Source organism: Neovison vison, chromosome 13 (assembly GCF_020171115.1).
Source record: "Neovison vison isolate M4711 chromosome 13, ASM_NN_V1, whole genome shotgun sequence".
In the NCBI taxonomy this organism is placed as follows: domain Eukaryota; kingdom Metazoa; phylum Chordata; class Mammalia; order Carnivora; family Mustelidae; genus Neogale; species Neogale vison.
Genome location: NC_058103.1, coordinates 65287493 through 65308923, shown reverse-complemented (window position 1 = coordinate 65308923; position 21431 = coordinate 65287493). Strand labels below are relative to the sequence as shown.

The 21431-nt window shown below is 37.5% G+C and overlaps 1 protein-coding gene across 1 annotated transcript in view; it reads left to right on the top strand.

The window, feature by feature from the left end:
* The first annotated feature begins 3301 nt into the window (after positions 1 to 3301).
* The window catches only part of ARHGAP5 (Rho GTPase activating protein 5), a 106380-nt gene continuing 88250 nt past the window's right edge, over positions 3302 to 21431 (top strand). The window contains exon 1 of the mRNA XM_044231124.1: positions 3302 to 3404. The gene's annotated coding sequence lies outside the window, so the exon portion shown is untranslated. The remainder of the gene's footprint in view (positions 3405 to 21431) is intronic.

The following is a 21431-nucleotide window of genomic DNA, read 5'->3' as shown; positions in this document are numbered from 1 at the left end:
AGAAACAGACTCAAAAGGCAGCAAAGTAGTTAGGAGTTGTATGAGTAGGCATTAGGCAATTATTGCAGCTTCTTGAACTAAGGATTGCCATGTTGAATCTATTTTTTTATAAGGGACAAAGGATAGGGGTACTTGGCTGGTTCAGTCTAAAGAGCATGTGACTCTTGATCTCAGAGTCATGAGTTCAAGCCCCACATTGGATGTGGAGATTACTTAAATATATAAATATATTTTTTTTAATTTTAAAAAATAAAGAATAAACGACAGAAGGGGGGAAAGGAAGGAAGACTAGAATCAAGGAGGCCTCGACAAGGCAGACATCCAACAGATGACAAAGTGTTACTTTATTTTTGCCCTTGACACAAGAGTAATAAATACTGATTGGGGATAATTTTTAAATTTGAAACATGGGCAAGGAAGAAAATGAAATCTCCCATAATACCATATCTAAGAGATAATCACCATCAGTATTTTGGTATATGTCCATCCAAGTTTTTATGTTTTGTGTTTGTGTGTTAATTTATCATACTTACCCACAGTAAAATCATACTTTTGGCATACTTTTCTATGAATTTTGGCTAACGCACACTGTCGCATAATAACCAGTATGACTAAGATACAGTACAGTTCCATTGCCCTAAAAATTTCCTTTTGCTGTCCTTACTCCTCCTACTGCCAACCGTAGCCCCTGGTGACCACTGATCTGTTTTGTATTCCTATAATTTTGTCTTTTCTGGAATGTCATATGGTGGAATCATAGAAGATCTAGCCATTTGAGTCTGCCTTCCCTTATCAGCATAAGGCATTTCAGGTTTATCCATATGTGTATAAGTAGTTTGTTTCTTTTTATTGCTGAGTAATATTTCACTATGTAGATGTACCACAGCATAATTCCATTCACCAGAAGAACATTTGAGTTGTCTCCAGTTTTTAGCAATTTGAAGAAAACCACTGGAAAATAAATTTTCATTTCTCTTAAGTAATACCTAGAAAGGGTTTGCTGGACCATTTGTGAAGTAAATGTTTATAAGAAAATGCCAATCTCTTTTCAGAGTAGCTGTACCACATTTGTATGTCTACTACCAAGTATGAGTGTTCTGGTTGCTCCACATCTGGACCAACACCTAATCAGTATGATCAGTTTGTTTTTGTTTTTGTTTTTGTTTTTGTTTTTAAAGCACTCTAATAGGTATGTAGTGCCATATAATGGTGGTTTAATTTTCATTTCTTTATATGAATGTTGAGTATCTTTAGATGTGTTTTTTTATCTTCCAATAGAGAAAATGTTATTTCTGCTTTTCCAAATATATACCTTTTATTTCTTTTTCTTAACTCATTGCATTGACTAGGACCTTAAGTATGGTGTTGAATAGAAGTAGTGAGAACAGACATCCTTATCTCAGTCCTGTTCTTAGGGAGAAAAGTACTCATTCTTTCACCATTGGGCATGAAGTTAGCTGTAGATTTTTTGTAGATGCCCTTTATTAGGGAATGCCCTTTATTAAGGAATTTTCCTTCATTTTCTAACTTGCTAAAAAGATCATGAACAGGTGTAGAATTTTTTCAAGTGCTTTTGTGTAAAATTGGAATATCTTATGATTTTTCTTCTTTAGTCCATTGATATGGTGAATTACATTGACTGATTGTCTAATGTTGGGTCAGCCTTGCATTCCCAGGATAAATCCCACTTAGCCATAATATAATATACTATCTTTTACACATGTTGTTGTATTTAATTTACTTGTGTGTATATGTATATGTATTTTTTAAGATTTTGTTTATTTGACAGAGATCACAAGTAGGCAGAGAAGCAGGCAGAGAGAGAGGAGGAAGCAGGCTCCCCACCAAGCGGAGATCCCGATGCGGGGCTCGATCCCAGGACCCTGGGATCATGACCCGAGCCAAAGGCAGAGGCTTTAACCCACTGAGCCAACCAGGCGCCCCATGTATATGTATATTTTTAGAAACAAAAACAGAATGACACCATATATACTCATTTGTAATCTCTTTCTGAAAACTCGTATTTTCTTTAAATGTAGAGAAAATACATGTTTGCAAAGTTCTTTCTGATTACTTTAAGATATTCATTTTTTCCCCCTATTTTCTCTTAGTAGAGGAATAGCTAGTTTTTCTGTGTATTTTGTTTCAGGTTCATTAAATTCAAAACCTGGAATGAGAAATTTCCAACCCACAACAAACCAACTCTTAGCTAATAAACTTTGAAAAGAACTATCCACATCTTGACAAAATATGAAGAGAAAACTGCTCTGAGTTTCAAAGGCCATTATTAATGGTGAGAACAAAGAGATGAACAGAGACCCTTGAAATGCAGCTACTCATCAAGGATTTAGGGAGTCTAAAATTTCTGTCATGTCCTAGTTACCTTATACAACTGAGAGTTCTGATGTTTGTGAAGTAAGCTATGTTTTAAATAGCTTTTATTAAACAACAATTAAACAGCTATTTTTAAAATAACTTTTATTAAACAACACTTGTGTAGATAGATATAGATGTAGATATACTTATGCATATACCTAGGCTTAAAGAGAGCATCAGCAACTTTTCGATAAGTTTTGTTCTGTAGAGTTTCGTTTTGTTTTATTGTGTTTGAGGTATTTCTTAATTGGACAAGTAAGTTTTTGAATTTCTTTTTTAAAAATAGAAATGTGAATATTTTCTATTCCAGAAAAAAATGCTTTCAAGACTAATATGCTCCAGGAACCCACTTTGGGCCTACTTTTAGAACTCCAAAATCCTTTTCTTTCCCCCCCAAGTTTTATTTTAGAAAATGCACCCTAGTTACTCTTCACATCCTCATAAAGAAAATGGCATTGCTTTATCTTGTATGTGAGACAGAGTTCAAGATAATGGTAAATTTTGCCAAAGGCCTCAGGAACACTAAGCATGAACTCTGGGAGGAGCTATTTTGGGGCTTGGTTTTGTTTTGTTTTGTTTTGTTTTAGTGTCCCTCATTCCCAGTCTGGGTTAAGACTGGTCTGGGTCCCTCAAAATGTTTGCACGAGAGGATGAACTTCAATGTTTGCATCGTTTCCCCTGTTTTACACTCTCCTCGCATAGACCACAGCTGAGACTTTTAGAGAAAAGGCGCTTTGGGCAAGTGCAAAGTAGTATTGTCATGTTGCTACTGGAGCTGTCTGTGAGAGCCAAGAAAATAGGACAGAATAAAAAGGAAGTAAAATAAGTCATAGTGAAACCTTCTCCCTCAGAGGAAAGAAAGCAAACATTGAAATATTGCTTTTTCCTGGCTGCTTATTAAAGGGGAAATTTGCCTACTGTGCTGGAAGATTCTTCTGTTCATCGTTCTGTTGATGCCGAGCATCCAAGTCGAGGCTTGTTTTTGTATGCCTCACTCATTCTGTTTCTTAAGGTGAACTCTGCTGACAGTAAGTATTGAACAGATTCAGCATTTCACTGATTGCAAATGATGTCAATTTGTTTTAATCATTCAATAATTTATGTTAGACCAATTCCCCGAAACAGTCTAATTTGAACATGTTTTGCTACAAAGTCTTTCCAAATTTCTAAAATATATGGAGTCATTGTTTATATGAGAATGGAAGTCTTATTTTATTTTGGATATGCATCAGTTTGTTTGAAGTAAGATGCGATTTGGATATTTTGTGGAGCTGACAAAATTTTGTCACTTTCAGAGATGTTTAGGTAGAAGATATTGTAAATTAATTAATGAATCTGAAAACCTTAAATTTATAGGTATGGAATTGTAGTGTCACATTATGCAATTAAATACCCCACATTCTATTTTCACAAGTGTAAGGTCACTGGTCTAAATTGCAATTATATAATTTCTGTTATGATTGTTAGTGATTGGTATAATTTGACTAATTATTGCCTAAACAATGGAAGTTGGCTGGGACTCAAATTGCAACAAATGCTTTTTTATATGAGAAGAGCAAGGAAACGGAATGCTTTTTTTCTTTTGTCATTCATTACGATGAGTTGCAATTAATCATAAATATTGCACTGGGGGGTGTAGAAAGCTTTTTTTTATTTTCCAGGATCATCTTTCTTGAACGGGATAGAAGGAAACTCTCCAGAGAAAAATAAATGATCATGTTTAGAGAAACATCACATTGACTGACTAATTGGAAGGATAGTGGAAAAATCCCACAGGAAATAGTCCAGAGCCTGTGACTTTTATAGTCAATACTCTTCTTAGACAGAGCAAACATTCCTTTTAATGGCACAAAAATCCATTTAAATTGAAAGTACCATCTGCCCAACCTTCTTATCTGACCACAGGGTCACAAATAACCATTGTCAGATAAGGAAATAATAAAAATGTTTCGTAAAACACAGGATAAACTTGTGTCTAAACAGTGAGAGTGCAATTACAAATTTGGACACACTGCCATTTGAAAAGGCACTTGTACTTTTAGACAACTAAAGACTACATAATTTACTAAAACCTTTTTAACCTTTCCAACTTCTTCCAGCAATTTCTTTTGTCTGTTTCAACCACAAGCTTTGAATGAATTGGTGATAAGAGAACTTGGTCATTGTCATTCCAAAGGCATGGAGATCTGTGAGTGTGTGTGCAGGTAACTCAGAACCCCACAATTCAAAATAGTTAGAAAAGAGAATAGTGTGTGCTATTCAGCTATGCCCCCTAACTCTTAGAGACAGCACTGGTTCTTAGGATTTCTTAGCATCTCTACTGGGGCTGTGGAACCCCACAGCCCCTACAGGTGAGTGGGGAGGTGTAAGGATCCATTGCTGAGGGTGCCGCTAGGACATCCCAGGCTTAGAGTGGTCCACAAGTTCCTTCTAAGGAGCTCCTCCAGGCAATAAGGTTTTCCCAGTCAAAGTGACAAGAGTAACAATTCCATCTCTCTAACAGCCACTTCCAACAAATTTAGGTAAAGAGTTGCCTGTTTTCCCCAATACCTTGTAGGGAGACTTGTCCCTTGGAGTATGTTCATAGAGGCTATACTTCCATGTCCCTAAATGTATCCTCAATGCCAGAGAAATTCCTATTGAAAGAATAACAGATTGTACAGGTCAAGTCTTCTGTGCCACTACCACATTCCTAAATTAATAGTGTAGTTTCTGAGGTATTAAATGAAATAAATTCCTTCTAGTATGACACAATGTAGCGAAAATAAAAATGTATAAGTTCCTCATTTAAATCTCATTTGAACATTTTACACTGCTTACCTTAGAGATTGTCTCATTACCTTGGCAACTAACAACAGGTAGGCAGAAACAAGCTAACCATTGTAGAGCTGGAACTTGTGGACAAAAGAGGCCTTCTGGGAGATGGTATATCATATGGTCTATTAACATGTCAGATCTGGAACCCTGCTGCCTGGGTTAAATTCTTATCCTGCCGTTACCAGCTATGAATCCTTAAGCAAGTTGCTTAACTTCTTTGGACTTCAGTTTCCTCATTTGTAAAATGGAATATATAATTTACACACCTCACAGGATTATTACAGAGGTTAACTGAGATCATTCGTGTCAAATTCTTGATAAATTTTAGCTGCCACTAAGTATTTATCTACTTTGATATTCCTTCTTCTGCCCTTTCAGACACTGGGATTATTCAGAATTATTATTAGTTGGAATTGTTATTGAGACTTAGTCTACCCAAATTTTGAATGTCTAAACAATTCTAGAAAAAGCTATTTGTTCTTTAGGTACAAAATAGACACATTTCCAATAAAGGCCTATCTGTGTTTCTCTCAACATTGACAAGATATTCTTACACCATAATTATACCCAAAGTTATTTAAGTGGGCCCAGAGCCTCTACAAAATTAGGTAAATGCAAACTTTGCAGGCTAACTAGCATTCTGACGATTTCTGAAAGTCATGATTATAGACATCCCTGGCCCGCTAGGGACATAGTTTTCTCACTTGTCTTGGTAGAGAGAGCTTTGGAGTTCCACCGGCCCCTTTCAGGCTCAGAGAATTGTTTTGTTCATTTCAGAAGATGTAGTAAAATGTGAAGGGAGAAGATGCTTGCGCATCTACATAGCCTTGTGCCCACTTGGCCTTTGATGGGTTGTTAGTGGTTTGGTTCTGGAGTTCATATTTTGAGTTATGTGTGGATTAGAGGCTATTGGCTGGCATTTTTTTAAAGCCAGGACAAAAAAAAGTTACTTTGGTTTTTTTAGGTCATAACACTATGAATGTTATTAAAGATTAGTATGGAATATAAAAAAAAAATTGCTTTCCTTCGAATTCTTGACCTAAAAAAAGTAACCTTTTCATTTTAACTTCTGAGCTTACCTTGCAATACAAGCAAATAGACTATAGCAATATTATACTCCTTAGCTGCAGCAGAAAACATTTTATCTTTCTTGGATGCTGCAAAATCATAAACTGGAGAAGTCAAAGTCAATTTATGAACGCTCCAAGATTTTGCTAAGAAAGTAGCTAGAAAATACATAGAAAAGGAATATTTATCCTTATGATACATGTGAAAGAATCTCAGAACACTTCCCTCAGTGACTCTACTCTTCTATATAGGATATGTGAGATTATGAATGCTTTGAGTTTACTTAACATGATGCTTTTGGGAATGTGGTATAATTGAAAGCTTTGGAGATAAAACTAGCGTCAATTGAGTTGAAAAGTTCCTTTTTAAATAAGAGCTGTTAAATTATACTGCAAAATGTTGGAGGAAATATTACACACTATCTAAATGTGAAATTAATGTCTCCCTCAGCATTGCTATAAGTAGTGCATCTCAACTTAGTTCATAATTGAGCAAATTGTTTCTTTTGTTTCTGGTGATTCAGATTTCTCTTATAATAATATTCCTTTTTCTTATATCTCTATAATCAGGTTCTGTCACTAGGCTAGGCTGAGCTAGCAAATTAATGCCTCGCAGGAAGGTGTTAATAAGTCATGGAACAAGGAGGTAAATATCTACATGATTTTCTGAAAGTGTAGCAAATTTGTATCATGATTTTCTTTGGTGAGTTAGAACCTAGCCATTTCACCAGTGCTCCTCTTTCTCTTTTGCAACTTGTGTCTTCATTTATGTGACTCATTTCCTTTGTTAAGCTTGTCTCCATGGACACTAACCATTCAATAAGCCACACTTTGGGCATTTTAGAGGGAGAGTGCACACAAGTGGTGGGGGAGGGTAGAAGGAGAGGGAGAGAGAATCTTAAGCAGACTCCATGCCCGTGCCCATCCCTAAGGCAGGGCTCAATCTCATGATCCTGAGATCATGACCTGAGGTGAAATCCAGAGTTGTTCTCTTAACTTACTGAGTCACCCAGGCACCCCCACGTTTGGGCATTTTAAAACAGGACATAAATTAACGATTCTCAACCTGTATTTTCAGTATCCAAAGGTGTATTGACATAAATCAAGGCCACCTTTAGTTCTTTAAAAATAAGCTGAAAATAGCTCTGAACTTCAAGATGCTACTGAAAATTAAAATGAATAATGATTGTGTAACAACTTGCTTTCTAAGATTGGAAACACTGTATACTTGAAAAATTCTTTGTATAGATACAACTGCCTGATTGAAGAAATTGGTTGTTAAGCAAACAACTGAATTGTCTTAGAAATATAAGTTATACCTGCTTTCATTTTTGGATTCCATTCCCTTCCCCTAAACCCATGATATTTAGAGATACTGTGTTGATATTAAAAAATTTATGAAGAAAATAGACCCTGGATCTTTCTTTTTACCATTGAAATGTCTAGGCCCTATAGATCATTATCAATTTAAAAATTGGCTTCCTTCAGCAAAATGAAATCATAGATGTGCGATTTTAGAAACTCTTCATTTTACAAATGAGGAAAAGTAGTCCCACAACATTTAAAGGAATTGTTTGAGTTTACCCAACTAGTTAGTAATAGAGTTTTCTATCAAGGCCTCTCCCACCAGTATTGTATTTCTTTTTCCGCTACACCAGGCAACGACTATTATAGCATGGCTCCATCTACCCTTTTTTTTTTTTTTTTTAAGATTTTATTTATTTAATTGACAGAGAGACAGAGAGAGCACAAGTAGGCAGAGTGGCAGGCAGAGGGAGAGGGAGAAGCAGGCAGAGGAAGAGGGAGAAACAGGCTCCCCACTGAGCAGGGAGCCTGATGCAGGGCTCAATCTGAGGACCCTGGGATCATGACCTGAGCTGCAGGCAGATGCTTAAACAACTGAGCCACCCAAGTGCCCCTCCATCTGTCTTAGAATAAAGCAAGTGACAAGGCAACGGAATAGTGAACTGAAACCAAATTCGTGGCAATTTGGGGTAAGGTCAATGACATTGTTTTTTAAAGTGTGATCTGAGGACCACTTATATTAATTACCTAATTGCCTGTTAAAAATATAAATTCCTAGACCCTACCCAGGCCTACTGAAACTCAGTCTCCTGGGGATGGGACCGAGGACTATGCAGTTTAAACAAGCTATATAGGTAATTTTTTGGTATGCTATAATTTTCATCCATGTGCCAATGATACCCTACATGTTTCACTAGAATATTACCTAATATGTTTTAAATTGTCATAATAACATAATATATTCCCATTTGAGAAGGGTGTAATGTTTTGCAGTGGGTTCTAATGCGTAGTGCAGAGGAATCCTGTGTTGAAAGGGATGGGCATTGAGTTTAGGTTCCAATCCAGGTTCTACCACCTTGCTGTGTAGGTCTGGGCCAGTTACTTAACTCTCTGAGCCTCCAGTTTTTCTTCTTTAAATAAGAATAATGAAGCCCTTTCAGGATTGCTGAGAGATAATGGATATAAAATACTTGGTAGGCCCTGGGCCTAGTGTAGTAGAGGCATATACTTATTAATTACTGTCATTACCTAAGTTAATACAACTATGAATTTCCACGCCTCTTCCCTTACCTTGCAAAGTGGAAATACACTAAATTCTACACTGGTTCGCATGTGGATTATTCCTGCCCTTTGCTCCTCCCTCTCTCCTCTGTGGCTTCATGCCTACCTTTCGGATCTTTGACTGCTTGTTAATCACCTCCACCAGGAAGAAAGGTAAAATAAGAAATTGGACTCAAAGCATCCATTTTCTTCATATATCATTACTTTTAGCAAAAGTTTCAGTTTGAGGGAAAGAGTCCGAATCACCAGCCAAAATAACATATTTTGGTTTTCGGAGAATTTAATTTACCTATTTTTTAGATCGTTTCTGTTCCTGCTCATATAATGGATATCTTTACATGCTCTCGTTTGAAAAAATGACTTTAAGCAACACTGCATGATAAAAGGACATTTCTACATGAATCATCTTGATTTGGTTTTTTAGGGAAACTGAGAAGATTCGGTTCAACAAAAACTCATTAAGATCCTATGGAGAAGGAGCCAGAGTATGAAGTAGGTCAAATTCAGTCTTCCTGGTCATGCCCTTCAGGCATTGCTGACAGGAGTTTCTAGCTTGACAGAAGTAGACTGTGTGTGGATGAATTCCTCGTTTGCAGAGCTTCTCGGCACAGGCTCAGACCTAAGAGTAAAGTGCTTGGCAAGGCCTGTGGTCAGGAGTCTCGATTTTCACATAAAATGTTCTCAGTTTTTTAATTTGTTTAGTGTTCTCCTCGTGAAAGGCTCTGTATTGGTGCTTAGTGTTAGGTATCCTCTGGAATTGAAAGGAGAGCGACAAGCTCAACCATAGGAACTGAGCTAGAGGTGGTCACCACCCAGAACATCACACAAAAGAGAGTGAAGCATTAGGGAGAATTTTTCTCAACCTTGCTGTATGTAGTCAGACTCCAGCAGGAGAGTGGAGGTGAGGGACAGTGTAGGGGGAGGGAGGAGTGTCAGCTGTGTGGAGGGCTGGTCTTTTCATCTCCTCATTTTTCTTCTTCTTCTTTTTCTTTTTTCAAATATAATATTTATTTATTTACTTATTTGAGAGAGACAGAGATAGCAAGAGAGAGCACAAGTGGGAAGGACGGGGAGAAGCAGACTCCCTGCCAAGCAGGGAGCTCCATGTAGGACTGGATCCCAGGAGCCTGGGATCATGACCCAAGCTGAAGGTAGACACTTAACCAACTGGCCACCCAGGCACCCTTGTCTCCCCATTCTTTACCCATTGCCAGGCTTGGGTTCTGACAAGATGTCTGATACTGAATCCTAGCTGACTGATGATCTGATTGAGATGCATGGCCTAATGGAACCACTACAGTGGAATCTTCTGGAGGGCAGGTATTTTTGTCTGCTTTATTCATTGCTCTCATCCCACATCTGAAACCAGGTTTGGCATAGAGTAGGCACTCAGTATATATTTGCTGAATAAATGGATGAATTAATTATGAGAGTTAATAAATGTTTGTTGAGGGCACCTGGGTGGCTCTGTGGGTTAAGCTTCTGCCTTCAGCTCAGGTCAGGATCCTGGGGTCCTGGGATCAAGCCCCACATTGGACTCTCTGCTCAGCAGGGAGCCTGCTTCCTCCTCTCTCTCTGCCTGCTGCTCTGCCTACTTGTGGGTCTCTCTCTCTCTCTCTATCAAATAAATAAATAAAATCTTTTAAAAAAAATGTTTGTTGAAGAAAAGAAAGAAGAGGGGGGAAATGGGAGAGGGAAATGATGTGAAGGTGATGCGTTGGTCAAGTCAATCTGATTATCTAAGACTGCCTCTTCCAGACAAAAGAAGATACTTCTTTGGTCAAAGGCATATGAGATTCCTCCTACTGGGAGACCCTCCAAATAGTTTTAGGGTCTACCCCTGATAGTACTAAGGCTGGTGACTGGTTGGATTGGGAAAACAACAAAAGTTATGATGAATAACAACAGCAGCAGCGACTAACATTTATATAGCACTTACACCATGTGGATAATCTTTTCCAATCTGTTTGTAAAACTTGATGAATGATAATAGAAGTCTAATGGCACTTTGCCACAGCGGTGTGAATATTATATATCACATTCTGATATTATATGGTAGCAAGGCCATTTAGTCACTGGAATATGATGTTACAAACAGGGCCTAAGGGCAACAGGCAAGTCTGGTTTTTCTAAAAGATACTTGGTGTGTGTGTGTGTGTGTATACATCTAAATGCCTAAAGCCTCCTCAAAATCATTTTAGTAATAGCCTCAATTCTGGAAGGTGGGTTGCTAGGTAAAGCTAAGTGTCATTTTTACCTTAATACCACATTCTTTTATTCAGATCATAGTTTTCTGGGAAGTTTCCAAAACCACAAATGCAAATGACACACGCATCTCTAGAAAATTCCCTTTTAGGAGAATGGCATTAAGCTAACAAAGGTGAAGTATAGAGCATACTTTCAAAAAGAGCCCCAACTAGGCCTGTATTTTATAGATCTGCTATGGGACCCTTATTTTGTTCTCTCTGCTGCTTTAACACTTTGGCTCTTGAAGGCACTCTATTTAAATTCAGTGAAGGCAAACTGGAATGAATGGAACCATTAAATAAATTGTAGTGTCCTTGAGTGTGTCCTCTGTGAAGGGCCATGGGTTTTGGAGGAAGACAAACCTGATTGGTGTGAATTCCAGCTCTGCCAGTGATCATCTGTATGACCTTTGATAACTTTCTTAGCAACTAGAATTCCCTACAAAATAAAGAAATAACTTCTGAGTGTTGTTATTAGGATGAAGTGGTTAATGGACATAAAAATGTCTAGCACAACAACATGGCATTGATAAGGTATGTGCATAATTACTTCTCTTATTTCTTGGTCTCAATAACCCCTGTAGCACCCTGCACAGTATAGACTGCTGGAATACCTGCACAGCCCAGAACTAGAGAGAATTAAGGAAAAAACTCAGTTGTTCCTTCTGTCTTTCTTCTTTACTTTCACACAAAAACACTTCGCTTCGATACTCTGGTCAACAAATGTTTGTTTTTTTTCCCCCTACAACAAGCAATTCTCTGTGACATCATCTGGGTGTCCTACAATTTAACTCAATTCTAACACAATCTCCTTGGAGACAGTATCCAGATCCCACAGTTCAAGGGATCATTCCCACAAGATAGCTCCCACCTCACATCAGACACCAGTCTCAAGCAATAGGTCCCCAGGTTACCCAAAATTTCTGTCTGACTTGGTTTCAAGTTGGAGCGTCCCACCCATTTGCTAGAGCAGCTCACAGAACTCAGGAAAAGTCTTATATTTACCATTTTATTAAAGGATAGAATAAAGGATATGGATAAATGGGGCAGTTGGGTGGCAGTGGGTTAGGTGCCCAACTCTTAGTTTTGGGTCAGGTCATGGTCTTGGTGTCTAGCCCTCAGTTCAGAGTCTGCTTGGGATTCTCTCCCTTTCCATTTGTCCCTCTCCCAGCTCGCTCCTGTGTGTGTGACACACACGCACACACACACACTCTCTCTCTAATAAAATAGATAAATAAAATCTTCTTCTTCTTTTTTTTTTATAAAAAGGATACAGATGAACAGTCAGCTGAAGAGATACTTAGGGTGAAGTCTGGGAGGATCCCAAGTACAAGAGTTTCTGTCACTGTGAACATGAGGCACATCACCCTCCTGATGTGGTTATGTTCACCATCCTGAAAGCAATCTGAACCCTATACTATTGGGATTGTATGGACACTTCCTCATACAGGCATGATCAAATATTAACTCCATTTCCCACCTCTCTCCCCTCTCTAGAGAAGTGGGGGTGGGGAGGACTGAAAGTTCCAAGCGTCTTTTAAAATTTTTTTTTATTTTTATTTTTATTATTTTTTAAAAGACTTTATTTATTTATTTAACAGAGAGACAGTGAGAGAAGGAACACAAGCAGGGGGAGTAGGAGAGGGAGAAGCAGGCTTCCCGCTGAGCAGGGAGCCCAATGCGGGGCTAGATCCCAGGACCCTGAGATTATGACCTGAACTGAAGGCAGACGCTTAATGACTGAGCTACCCAGGCAGCCCCAAGAATTTTTTTAAAACATTTTTGAAAATCTGAAGCACCTTGGTGGTTCAGTGGGTTAAGCCTCTGCCTTCCGAGGCCCGCCCACCTCTCTGTCTGCCTCTCTGCCTACTTGTGATTTCTGTCTCTCAAATAAATAAAAATTAAAAAAAAAAAAAAACTTAAAAAATTTTTAAAACATTTATTTGGTAGAGAGACGGAAAGAGAGAGAGCGTACATACGGGGCAGTGCAGGGGGTGTTAGGCAGAGGGAGAGGGAGAAGCAGGCTCTCTATGGAGCAGGGAGCCTGATGGGGGACTCAATCCCAGGACCTTGGAATCACGACCTGAGCCGAAGGCAGATGATTAGTGACTACTGAGCCATCCAGGTATTCCAAATTCCGACCTTCTCATCCTGGTTTAATCTTTCTGGTGATGAGCGCCTAACCAGGAGCCAGCTAGGAACCCATTCAGAGTCACCTCATTAGAACAAAAGATGCTCTCAATGCTCCTGTCACCGAGGAATTTACAAAGTTCTTAGGAGCCCTATATCAGGGCCTGAGGACATAGAGCAAATACATATTTCTTATTATAAATCACTTATGAGCCTCAGGGAAGCCCATTCCCTCTCCCATACACTGTTGCAGTTATAAGTAGACATGGTAATCTAGCCCACTCTGTGACACAAGCATTATCTTGAACAAACACACACACACACACACACACACAATTTTTAATTTTACTCCCTTCTTAGCTTTCTGCTGCCTGCAGAATAAAGCCCAAGCTCCTTGTTCAAGCATGTGAACTTCCTCTCTAGCTCTAGGTCTGTTGACTCACTTCTTGCTGATCTTCATCTGTTTCTTCAACCTTGCCATGCCCTTTTACACCTCCGTGCCTTTGCATATTTTGGGATTTTTGGTTTCATGTTTTGTTTTCCAGCCTAGAATGCCCTTCTAGAATGCGTTCTTCTCCACCCAGGGAATATCCAGTATTCCTTCTTTCAGGGTAAAGTTCACATGGTATCTCCTCTATAAATAATCTCTGGACTGCCTGAAGCCAAGTCAGTCACTTCCCTTTATACCTTTCTGGCTCCTGTGGCTCCTCTTTGTTTATATCTCTGTTATAACAATGTTATATAGTAATTAAAATTCAAACACACCTAGCAATGCCACTTTCTAGTTTGTGAGCTTAGGCAAGTACTTAACATCTATTAGCCTTGTTGTCTTCATTTGCAAAACAGAGACAATATTTGTGCCTGACAGTTATTTCTGATATTAAATGAGATAGTCTATGTAAAGCACAGAATACAGTGCCTGGAACATGGTCTTTTTCTTTGTTAGACTGTGAGCCCTTTCATTTTTATATTCCCGCCACTTAGAACAAAACCTGAAATACAGTAGGTATTTAATGGATGTTTGTTAGAAGAAAAGAAGGAGGCAAACAAGCTACCATTCTTCCATTAACAAAGAAAAAAATGTTAAACTGTATTTCTGAAGAAGGCTCATTAACTGTTTTTTCTTCCATACTTTAGTTAATATTCTTGTATCTTCGGTTTCACCAGCTATAAAATGCAGGCCTCTCCCCTCCCAAAAAAGTTTACTAGATATAATACATAAAAATGACACAGCCTTAAGTCCTCTAGATATTTCTTAGCTACAGAAACTGAGCCAATGCTGTCCCAAAAAAAGAGAAGAAAAATTATCTCCTATTTTAGGAATATATATAAACAGTGAAATTAAAGAAACATGGTAAAATGGAGATAAGCCATTCAGTAGTTCTAGAATTTTCCATTTTTGAGTATAGTGTTAACACTTTTTTTTCCAGAAAAATTCATTTGTCCATTTATCAATTCTTTTCTAATTAATTGTTAATCATATAATACTATTGTCATTTACTTAAAACTCAAGACCCAATTATTAAAAATGAATACTGAGTTTTACTGTAATGAACTACTTCAGCCCATTTCTTTCTGTTCATTTAAAAGTTGAGCATTGGCAGTGGGTAGCAAGATTTTTGAGTTCTGGCGCAGGAGCAGGTATTGACAAATCGATGACTCCAGCCAAGTTTATAATTTGCCATCTTCATAGCATTGCTGATTATTTCTCAGATGCTTTGAAATTTTTTAACACTATTTTTTCTGCAATTTGAGTTCCTCATTTGCAAAAAGGAAGGTATAAATACTTATGTGAAAGTATGAAGATTAAATTTAAAGGTTAAATGAAAAATGTATATAAAACATCTAATATCGTGCTTTGCCTGTAGTAGACACCCAGTAAGTGTTATGTTCTTTCTCATTACGATTTTGTTTACAACACCATGTTTTGGGTTTTTTGTTTTGTTTTGTTTTTTTAAAAATACTTTATTTATTTATTTGACAGGCGGAGATTACAAGTAGGCAGAGAGGCAGGCAGAGAGAGGAGAAAGCAGGCTCGCTGCTGAGCAGAGAGCCCGATGCGGGGCTCGATCCCAGGACCCTGGGATCATGACCCGAGCCGAAGACAGAGGCTTTAATCCACTGAGCCACCCAGGCGCCCCAACAACACCATGTTTTTATTCAGATTAACCTGTTTGCATATGGATCTACCTTACTCTACTATAGACCCACCTAAGGCAGAAATTATGTCATACTTCTCTTTGGATCCTTAACACCAGCACACTGACCCATTACAGGAGTTTAATACATAATGATGGAAGGCAGGAAGTAAGGATGGGAGGAAGAAAAGCAAGAAGAAAGGGAAGAGGAAGCAAGTAAATGCCATGAGTACCATGGGACAAAAATCACTGTATAGTTATTCAAGTTATTGTGTTTTAAGTATTTATGTTTTATTATATTAATTCTAATAATTCTAAAACATTAACATTATAAAAAATATAGTTGAATTTTTGCATACTTTTCATACTTTTGCAACAAAAAAAGACTGATATATGTCTCCTTTTGTTTTATGCCATTTCATATGAACAAACATTACTGAATGAAAATTGCTTGTCAAAAATGTGACAAATGTGAGATAGGGCTGTGATTTTGAGAGCATGTGTCATTTATGCCAGCAAAATGAGGAGTGTCACCACGTTTCAGGGCTCCTATATGGCACTTAAAAAACCCTGTAGTCTGCAATCTACTCATTCTGTGACCTAGTCAAGGTGATTTATCACAGGTAAAAACCATATGTTTCATGCCTTTTTAGTGACATGCTTGACACATATTATAAAATGATACAATCTGTATGGTATAAAGTCATAGTGCATACCAATCAGAGATGTTATGCTTTGTTGTTACATAATTCACTGTTTGAAAATAGCTTATCTGAGGGTGCCTGGGTGGCTCGGTTGGTTAAGCAGCTGCCTTCAGCTCAGGTCATGATCCTAGAGTCCTGGGATCAAGTCCCACATTGGGTTCCCTGCTCGGCGGGGAGTCTGATTCTCCCTCTGACCTCTCTCTTCTCATGCTCTCTCTCTCTCAAAATAAATAAATAAAATCTTAAAAATAAAACAAAACAAAAAAAACCTTATCTGAGATCAAAAAAAGAAATAAGAACCCGCTACTAGGATAATTTTTAGTCTGCTCGAATAGGCTCCCAGTACCCTTTCTCTGATGTGTACTGGGACTCTTAACTTTCTTCACTTTAGGCTTTTTGTTGCATTACTGTTCTTTTCTCTTAGTCAACAGTTAGTGAATGCTGCTTTCTTTTTAATCTTTAAAAAAGTTTTAATCATTCCAGTGTCAACAACAGAAAAGCATTAAGAAATAACAAATTCCTCTTTGCCATCTTCTGCCTCCTTTCCACTCATTCTATCCACTTTCCCCACAGGTGGGCATCCTTCCCAACCTTTCCTGTGTATCAAATATATAGATACAGGTACCTGTACCTGCACATACATTGTTGCATATGAATGGGATCCAGCTATACAGATGCATTATCAAGCAACATGCTTGTTTCACTTAATTTGTCTTGGAGATCTTTTCATGTTAGTACACATAAATAGGTCTCATTTGTTCTAAAGGTTGCATGATTTCATACCATTGTTCTAACATAATTGATTTTTCCATTCCTCTTTTTTTTTTAAGATTTTATTTATTTATTTGACAGAGAGAGATCACAAGTAGGCAGAGAGGCAAGCAGAAAGAGAGAGGAGGAAGCGGGCTCCCCGCTGAGCAGAGAGCCCAACGTGGGACTCTATCCCAGGACCCTGAGATCATGACCCACTGAGCCACCCAGGCACCCTCCATTCCTCTTTTAATCAGAATAAGTTTCTTTTCCATTTTTCATAATATAAATAATACAGCCATGGACATTCTTATCTTTACCTCTTCATAGGACAGAGTCCTAAAAATAGAATTGCCCTGTTAAAGAGCACATCTCTTTTTGGAGTGCCACTGAAAAGAGGCTATTGCAACATTTAGTAAACACTGTTTTTTGTTATTCTTCTCCATTTTGCAGGAGGCTGAAATTCCACCCTGTAACTGATCCTTCAAATATATTGAGATATCAATATAAAGAAGAATTAGTTTCTTAAACAGGAGGGGGAAAGGAAAGATTATGTCACTAATGGTAGTTTAATCAAGAAGTGATATTTGGGTTTTCACCATAACAAGATTCATTTTTGAGTTCAGCTTAAGTTTTTTTTTTTTTTAAGAGTTTATTTATTTATTTGAGACAGAGAGAGAGTGAGAGAGGTAAAGCACAAGCAGGGCACGGAGAGCTAGGGAGAGGGAGAAGTGGGTGCCCCACGAAGCAGGGAGTCCAATATAGTCTTCAATCCCAGAATCCTGAGATCATGTGCAGAAGGCAGATGCTTAACTGACTGAGCCACCCAGACACCCCTCAACTTGAGTTTTACATTGATTTTATCTTGTGCCACATCTAGGATTTTAAATGGGTATTTAATTGGGTATTTAAATGGGTAGTCATGTAAAAAAAAAAATTATCCCACATCATAGATTTGAGGAGTGAGGCAGGTAAATATGGGATGAAGTGCTTCTGAACATATTAGACAATTGCAATCCAGTTCTACTGAACCCCTACAAAATGATTTCTGTTAAATTTAATGTACATTTTCTGTTTTGGTTTATTTCTGTTTTTGTAATCACATAAATATTTCTATTATTTCCTTTAAATTAAAGAAAGGGAAGCACCTAAGAATTTTGACCTTTTAAGTGTTAAAAAAGAGTAATGTAGGCTACAATTATGTGGGTCATGCTTTGAGCTAACTTCTAAAAAGGTATTGGAGATTTCCAAGAATGGGGATATATCACAGCCTCTCAAACAGAAGGTTATGAATAATGTTCAAAGAGGTTTGAGGAGCTAGGGCCACATTGGATGATGTTTTTGTGGGTTGTTTGATAATTTCTTTTGGACTCCCTCCTTTATTCTGCCAGTTCCCTTCCATACCTATCCTGACTGCTATAGTCACAAATGAACATTGACCTTTCTTACCACTTTATTGTTAAGTTTGTGTTGCAGCTTCAAAAATCAGAAAATTTTAAGTGGAAAAGGAGTCCTTGGCCATTGATTCCTTTCTCTTGCCCTGAAGTGATAAAATTCTGAGCTGTAATCTAATGTAAACACACATCATCTGTCTTTCAAAAAAAGATTCCTATTAAGTTTCTTTCACCTTTTTTTGGACTTAAGAAAAGATGGTTGATGAGAATGGAATGATCAAATCAAACTCCCCTCTCTATGTCCTGTGCACATGTGCCTATTCCTTGGTCCTTTCTGACTCCATCCACCTCTACAGCTCCTTCTCCTCTTTCCAGCTCTGGTTGAAAACCTTCTTGCTACATTCTCACTCACAGGGGAGAACCTTATTCTATCATGTTTATCACTATAATTTGAGAGGGTTCTCCTGTTTGTCTTTCCTATTAAACAGTGAGGATAGGGGATCTATTTTTTCTTCGTGTCTCTAGTACCAAACACAATATCCAGCACTGAATAATGATTAAATGAATGAATGAATGAATGAGCAAATGACTGACTAAACCAACTGGGAAAATAGTCCCGATTTATTTCATAAATATATTTTAATATAGAAGAAGAAAACTGGGTTTTCTCCTATCAAGTTTCTGAGTCCATGTTAAAGCAATATTATCTAACTTAGAATCTTTAAAGTCTTTGTGGAGGGGTGATAACCACTTACTTTGGAAAATGACTACTACATGATTTGGTGTTTGTTAATGTGTCAAAAGCCATCATGATGGCATTTGTCCATCCATCATTTGGTAATTTTCTGGATTCTTACTTAATCGATGGAAGTGGTTCCAGAAGTTTGTTGTAGAGACCTCTGATCATTTGGACTGAGCCAAACTAATTAATAAAAATTTTAATTCTCAGGGGCATTTGTACCAAGAAATATTCCAAAATTTTTGTGTCATTGTGTTTAGATTTCATTGCCTTTTTTTTTTTAAATTTGTAAGTTGAGGGCAAGAATGATAAGACTTATATCAAAACAAAATATATTGTGAAAACTGCTAAACAGTGGCATTTGGGAAACATGGTGTGTGCTTTTGTAAAAGTGATTAAATGAAAACAGGATTAGCAAAAATTTAGGGTTCAAGATTAGCATAGAAATTAATTTCTGAACAAGCAGGTTGTCTTGTTTCATTTAATTGCTTCCTGTGTGATTATGTAAAGCTGAAATTAATTTCTGAACTTTTTTTTAGGCTTGCAACTATAGTTGTGTCTTTCAACTTCTTGTTTGTGTCTAGATTCCCATTTTGTCTCCTCCCATCATGCAGGGGCCAACCAAGAGCCTATATTTTAAAACCCCTGTGAATTTCTTTCTTTCTTTTTTAAGTTTATATTTATTTAGAGAGAGATAGTGAGTGAGAGCATGAGCAGAGGAAGAAGTAGACTCCCCGCTGAGCAGGGAGGACTACGCGGGACCTGGGATCACGACCTGAGTGACCTGAGTGGAAGGCAGCCACTCGACCAACTGAGCCATCTGAGCGCCCCCCACCCTCCTAAGTTTGAGTTTCTGAGCAGTTGTTTCTGCCCCTATTTATCTCATGCAGCACTTTCTAGACTGTATCTGAACTATTCCTTAATCAGTATATTTTTGAGGAAGGTCTTTACCCTGCTGAGCAATCCTGGGAAAGTTTTATGAAGAAACTGCTCACCAGCATTGAATTTGCAAGTGCTGAATCAAGAGTGCAAATCTTGGTCCAGCTTGCAGAGTTCATATCCATGAATGCATCCAAATCCACACAGCAGAGTGACCTTGAAGGCCGGCCCCTTCCAGCTACTCTTCTTCCAAGTCCATTAGGTGCTCATTGCCCTTAAAACACTGGCTACCCAAAGTTTCTTGAAGGAGCAATCTTTTTATTTCTAGACTTCCAAGATTCTAAAACAAAATGTTTTCCTGTAGTTCAGCTTTAAAATGATGGTGCAATTACAAATAGAAGTTATTCCTATGGCTACCTAAAATATCTACTGAGAGTTCAAAGTGATCAAGAAGAGGAAGAGATATGTGCATGGCATTTATATGTGCATGCTTGTGTGTATGGTTATATTCGTTTGTATATAAGCTCACTTCAAGAAAAATATAAAAGGGTAAAATAAATGATAAAAATAACACTAGAATCTTATTACTGAAGAAAAGTAAACATATCGAGTAGGTATATAAACATTAAAATATGACTTGAGAAAAATATATAAATATAAAGGGGGGAATGCCTGGTTGTCTCAGTCAGTTAAGCATCTGCCTTTGGCTTGTGTCATGATCCCAGCATCCTGGGATGGAGTCCCACATGGGGCTCCCTGCTCCACAGGGAGTCTACTTCTCCCTATACCTGACACTCCCCTGCTTGTGCTTGCACATGTGTGTGTTCTCTCTCTCTCTGGCAAATAAATAAATTAGATCTGTAAAAAATATATACATAAAGTGTGACTTGATATTTTAAAATTTAAAAGTATATTTAAATTAATTTTATTGAAATTTACTAAGGACAGCACCTGATAGAATTTCACTAACTCATTCATTCTCAAAATTTTCCTAAAAATGCTATTTACAGAAGAAATAATATTTCTATTAATTATTTTAAGGTAGAGTTTAGTTTCAACATTTAAGAAACACACAAACCCAGATATAGCAGCATTATAATCTTTTAATCAATTCCAATCAAATAGCATAAACTAGAAAAATACTGAGTTAATAGTCATCAGTAATTAGGACAGTGATAATTTTGGAGAAGAAAATCACCTACAGTGATTATTTCAATAACTTACTCATTACTGTGAAGAGAGCATAAACAGCTTCTTTTAGTGTTCTTTGCAGAAATAATCTCCTAATGACTGCTCCATTCTAAACCATGTCATTGACTTACTATGTGATTCTTTGGACAGACTTCATTGTTCCCATCTATGACATAGGGATAAACATGTTGAAACCTAGTTTTGGAGATCTATGACTAAATGAAATACGAAAAGTAAAGCCATATTTAAGAATAGGCAAGCTGGATATTTAAAATGGGTTCACTAAACATAAACACATAGGAATATTGATAAATTTTTTGTAAGAAAAACTTCCCTAGCACGAAAAGCATATTAATAGTGACACACATTGACATTTACATCCACTTGTGACATTTAAATCCAGTTGTATATGGT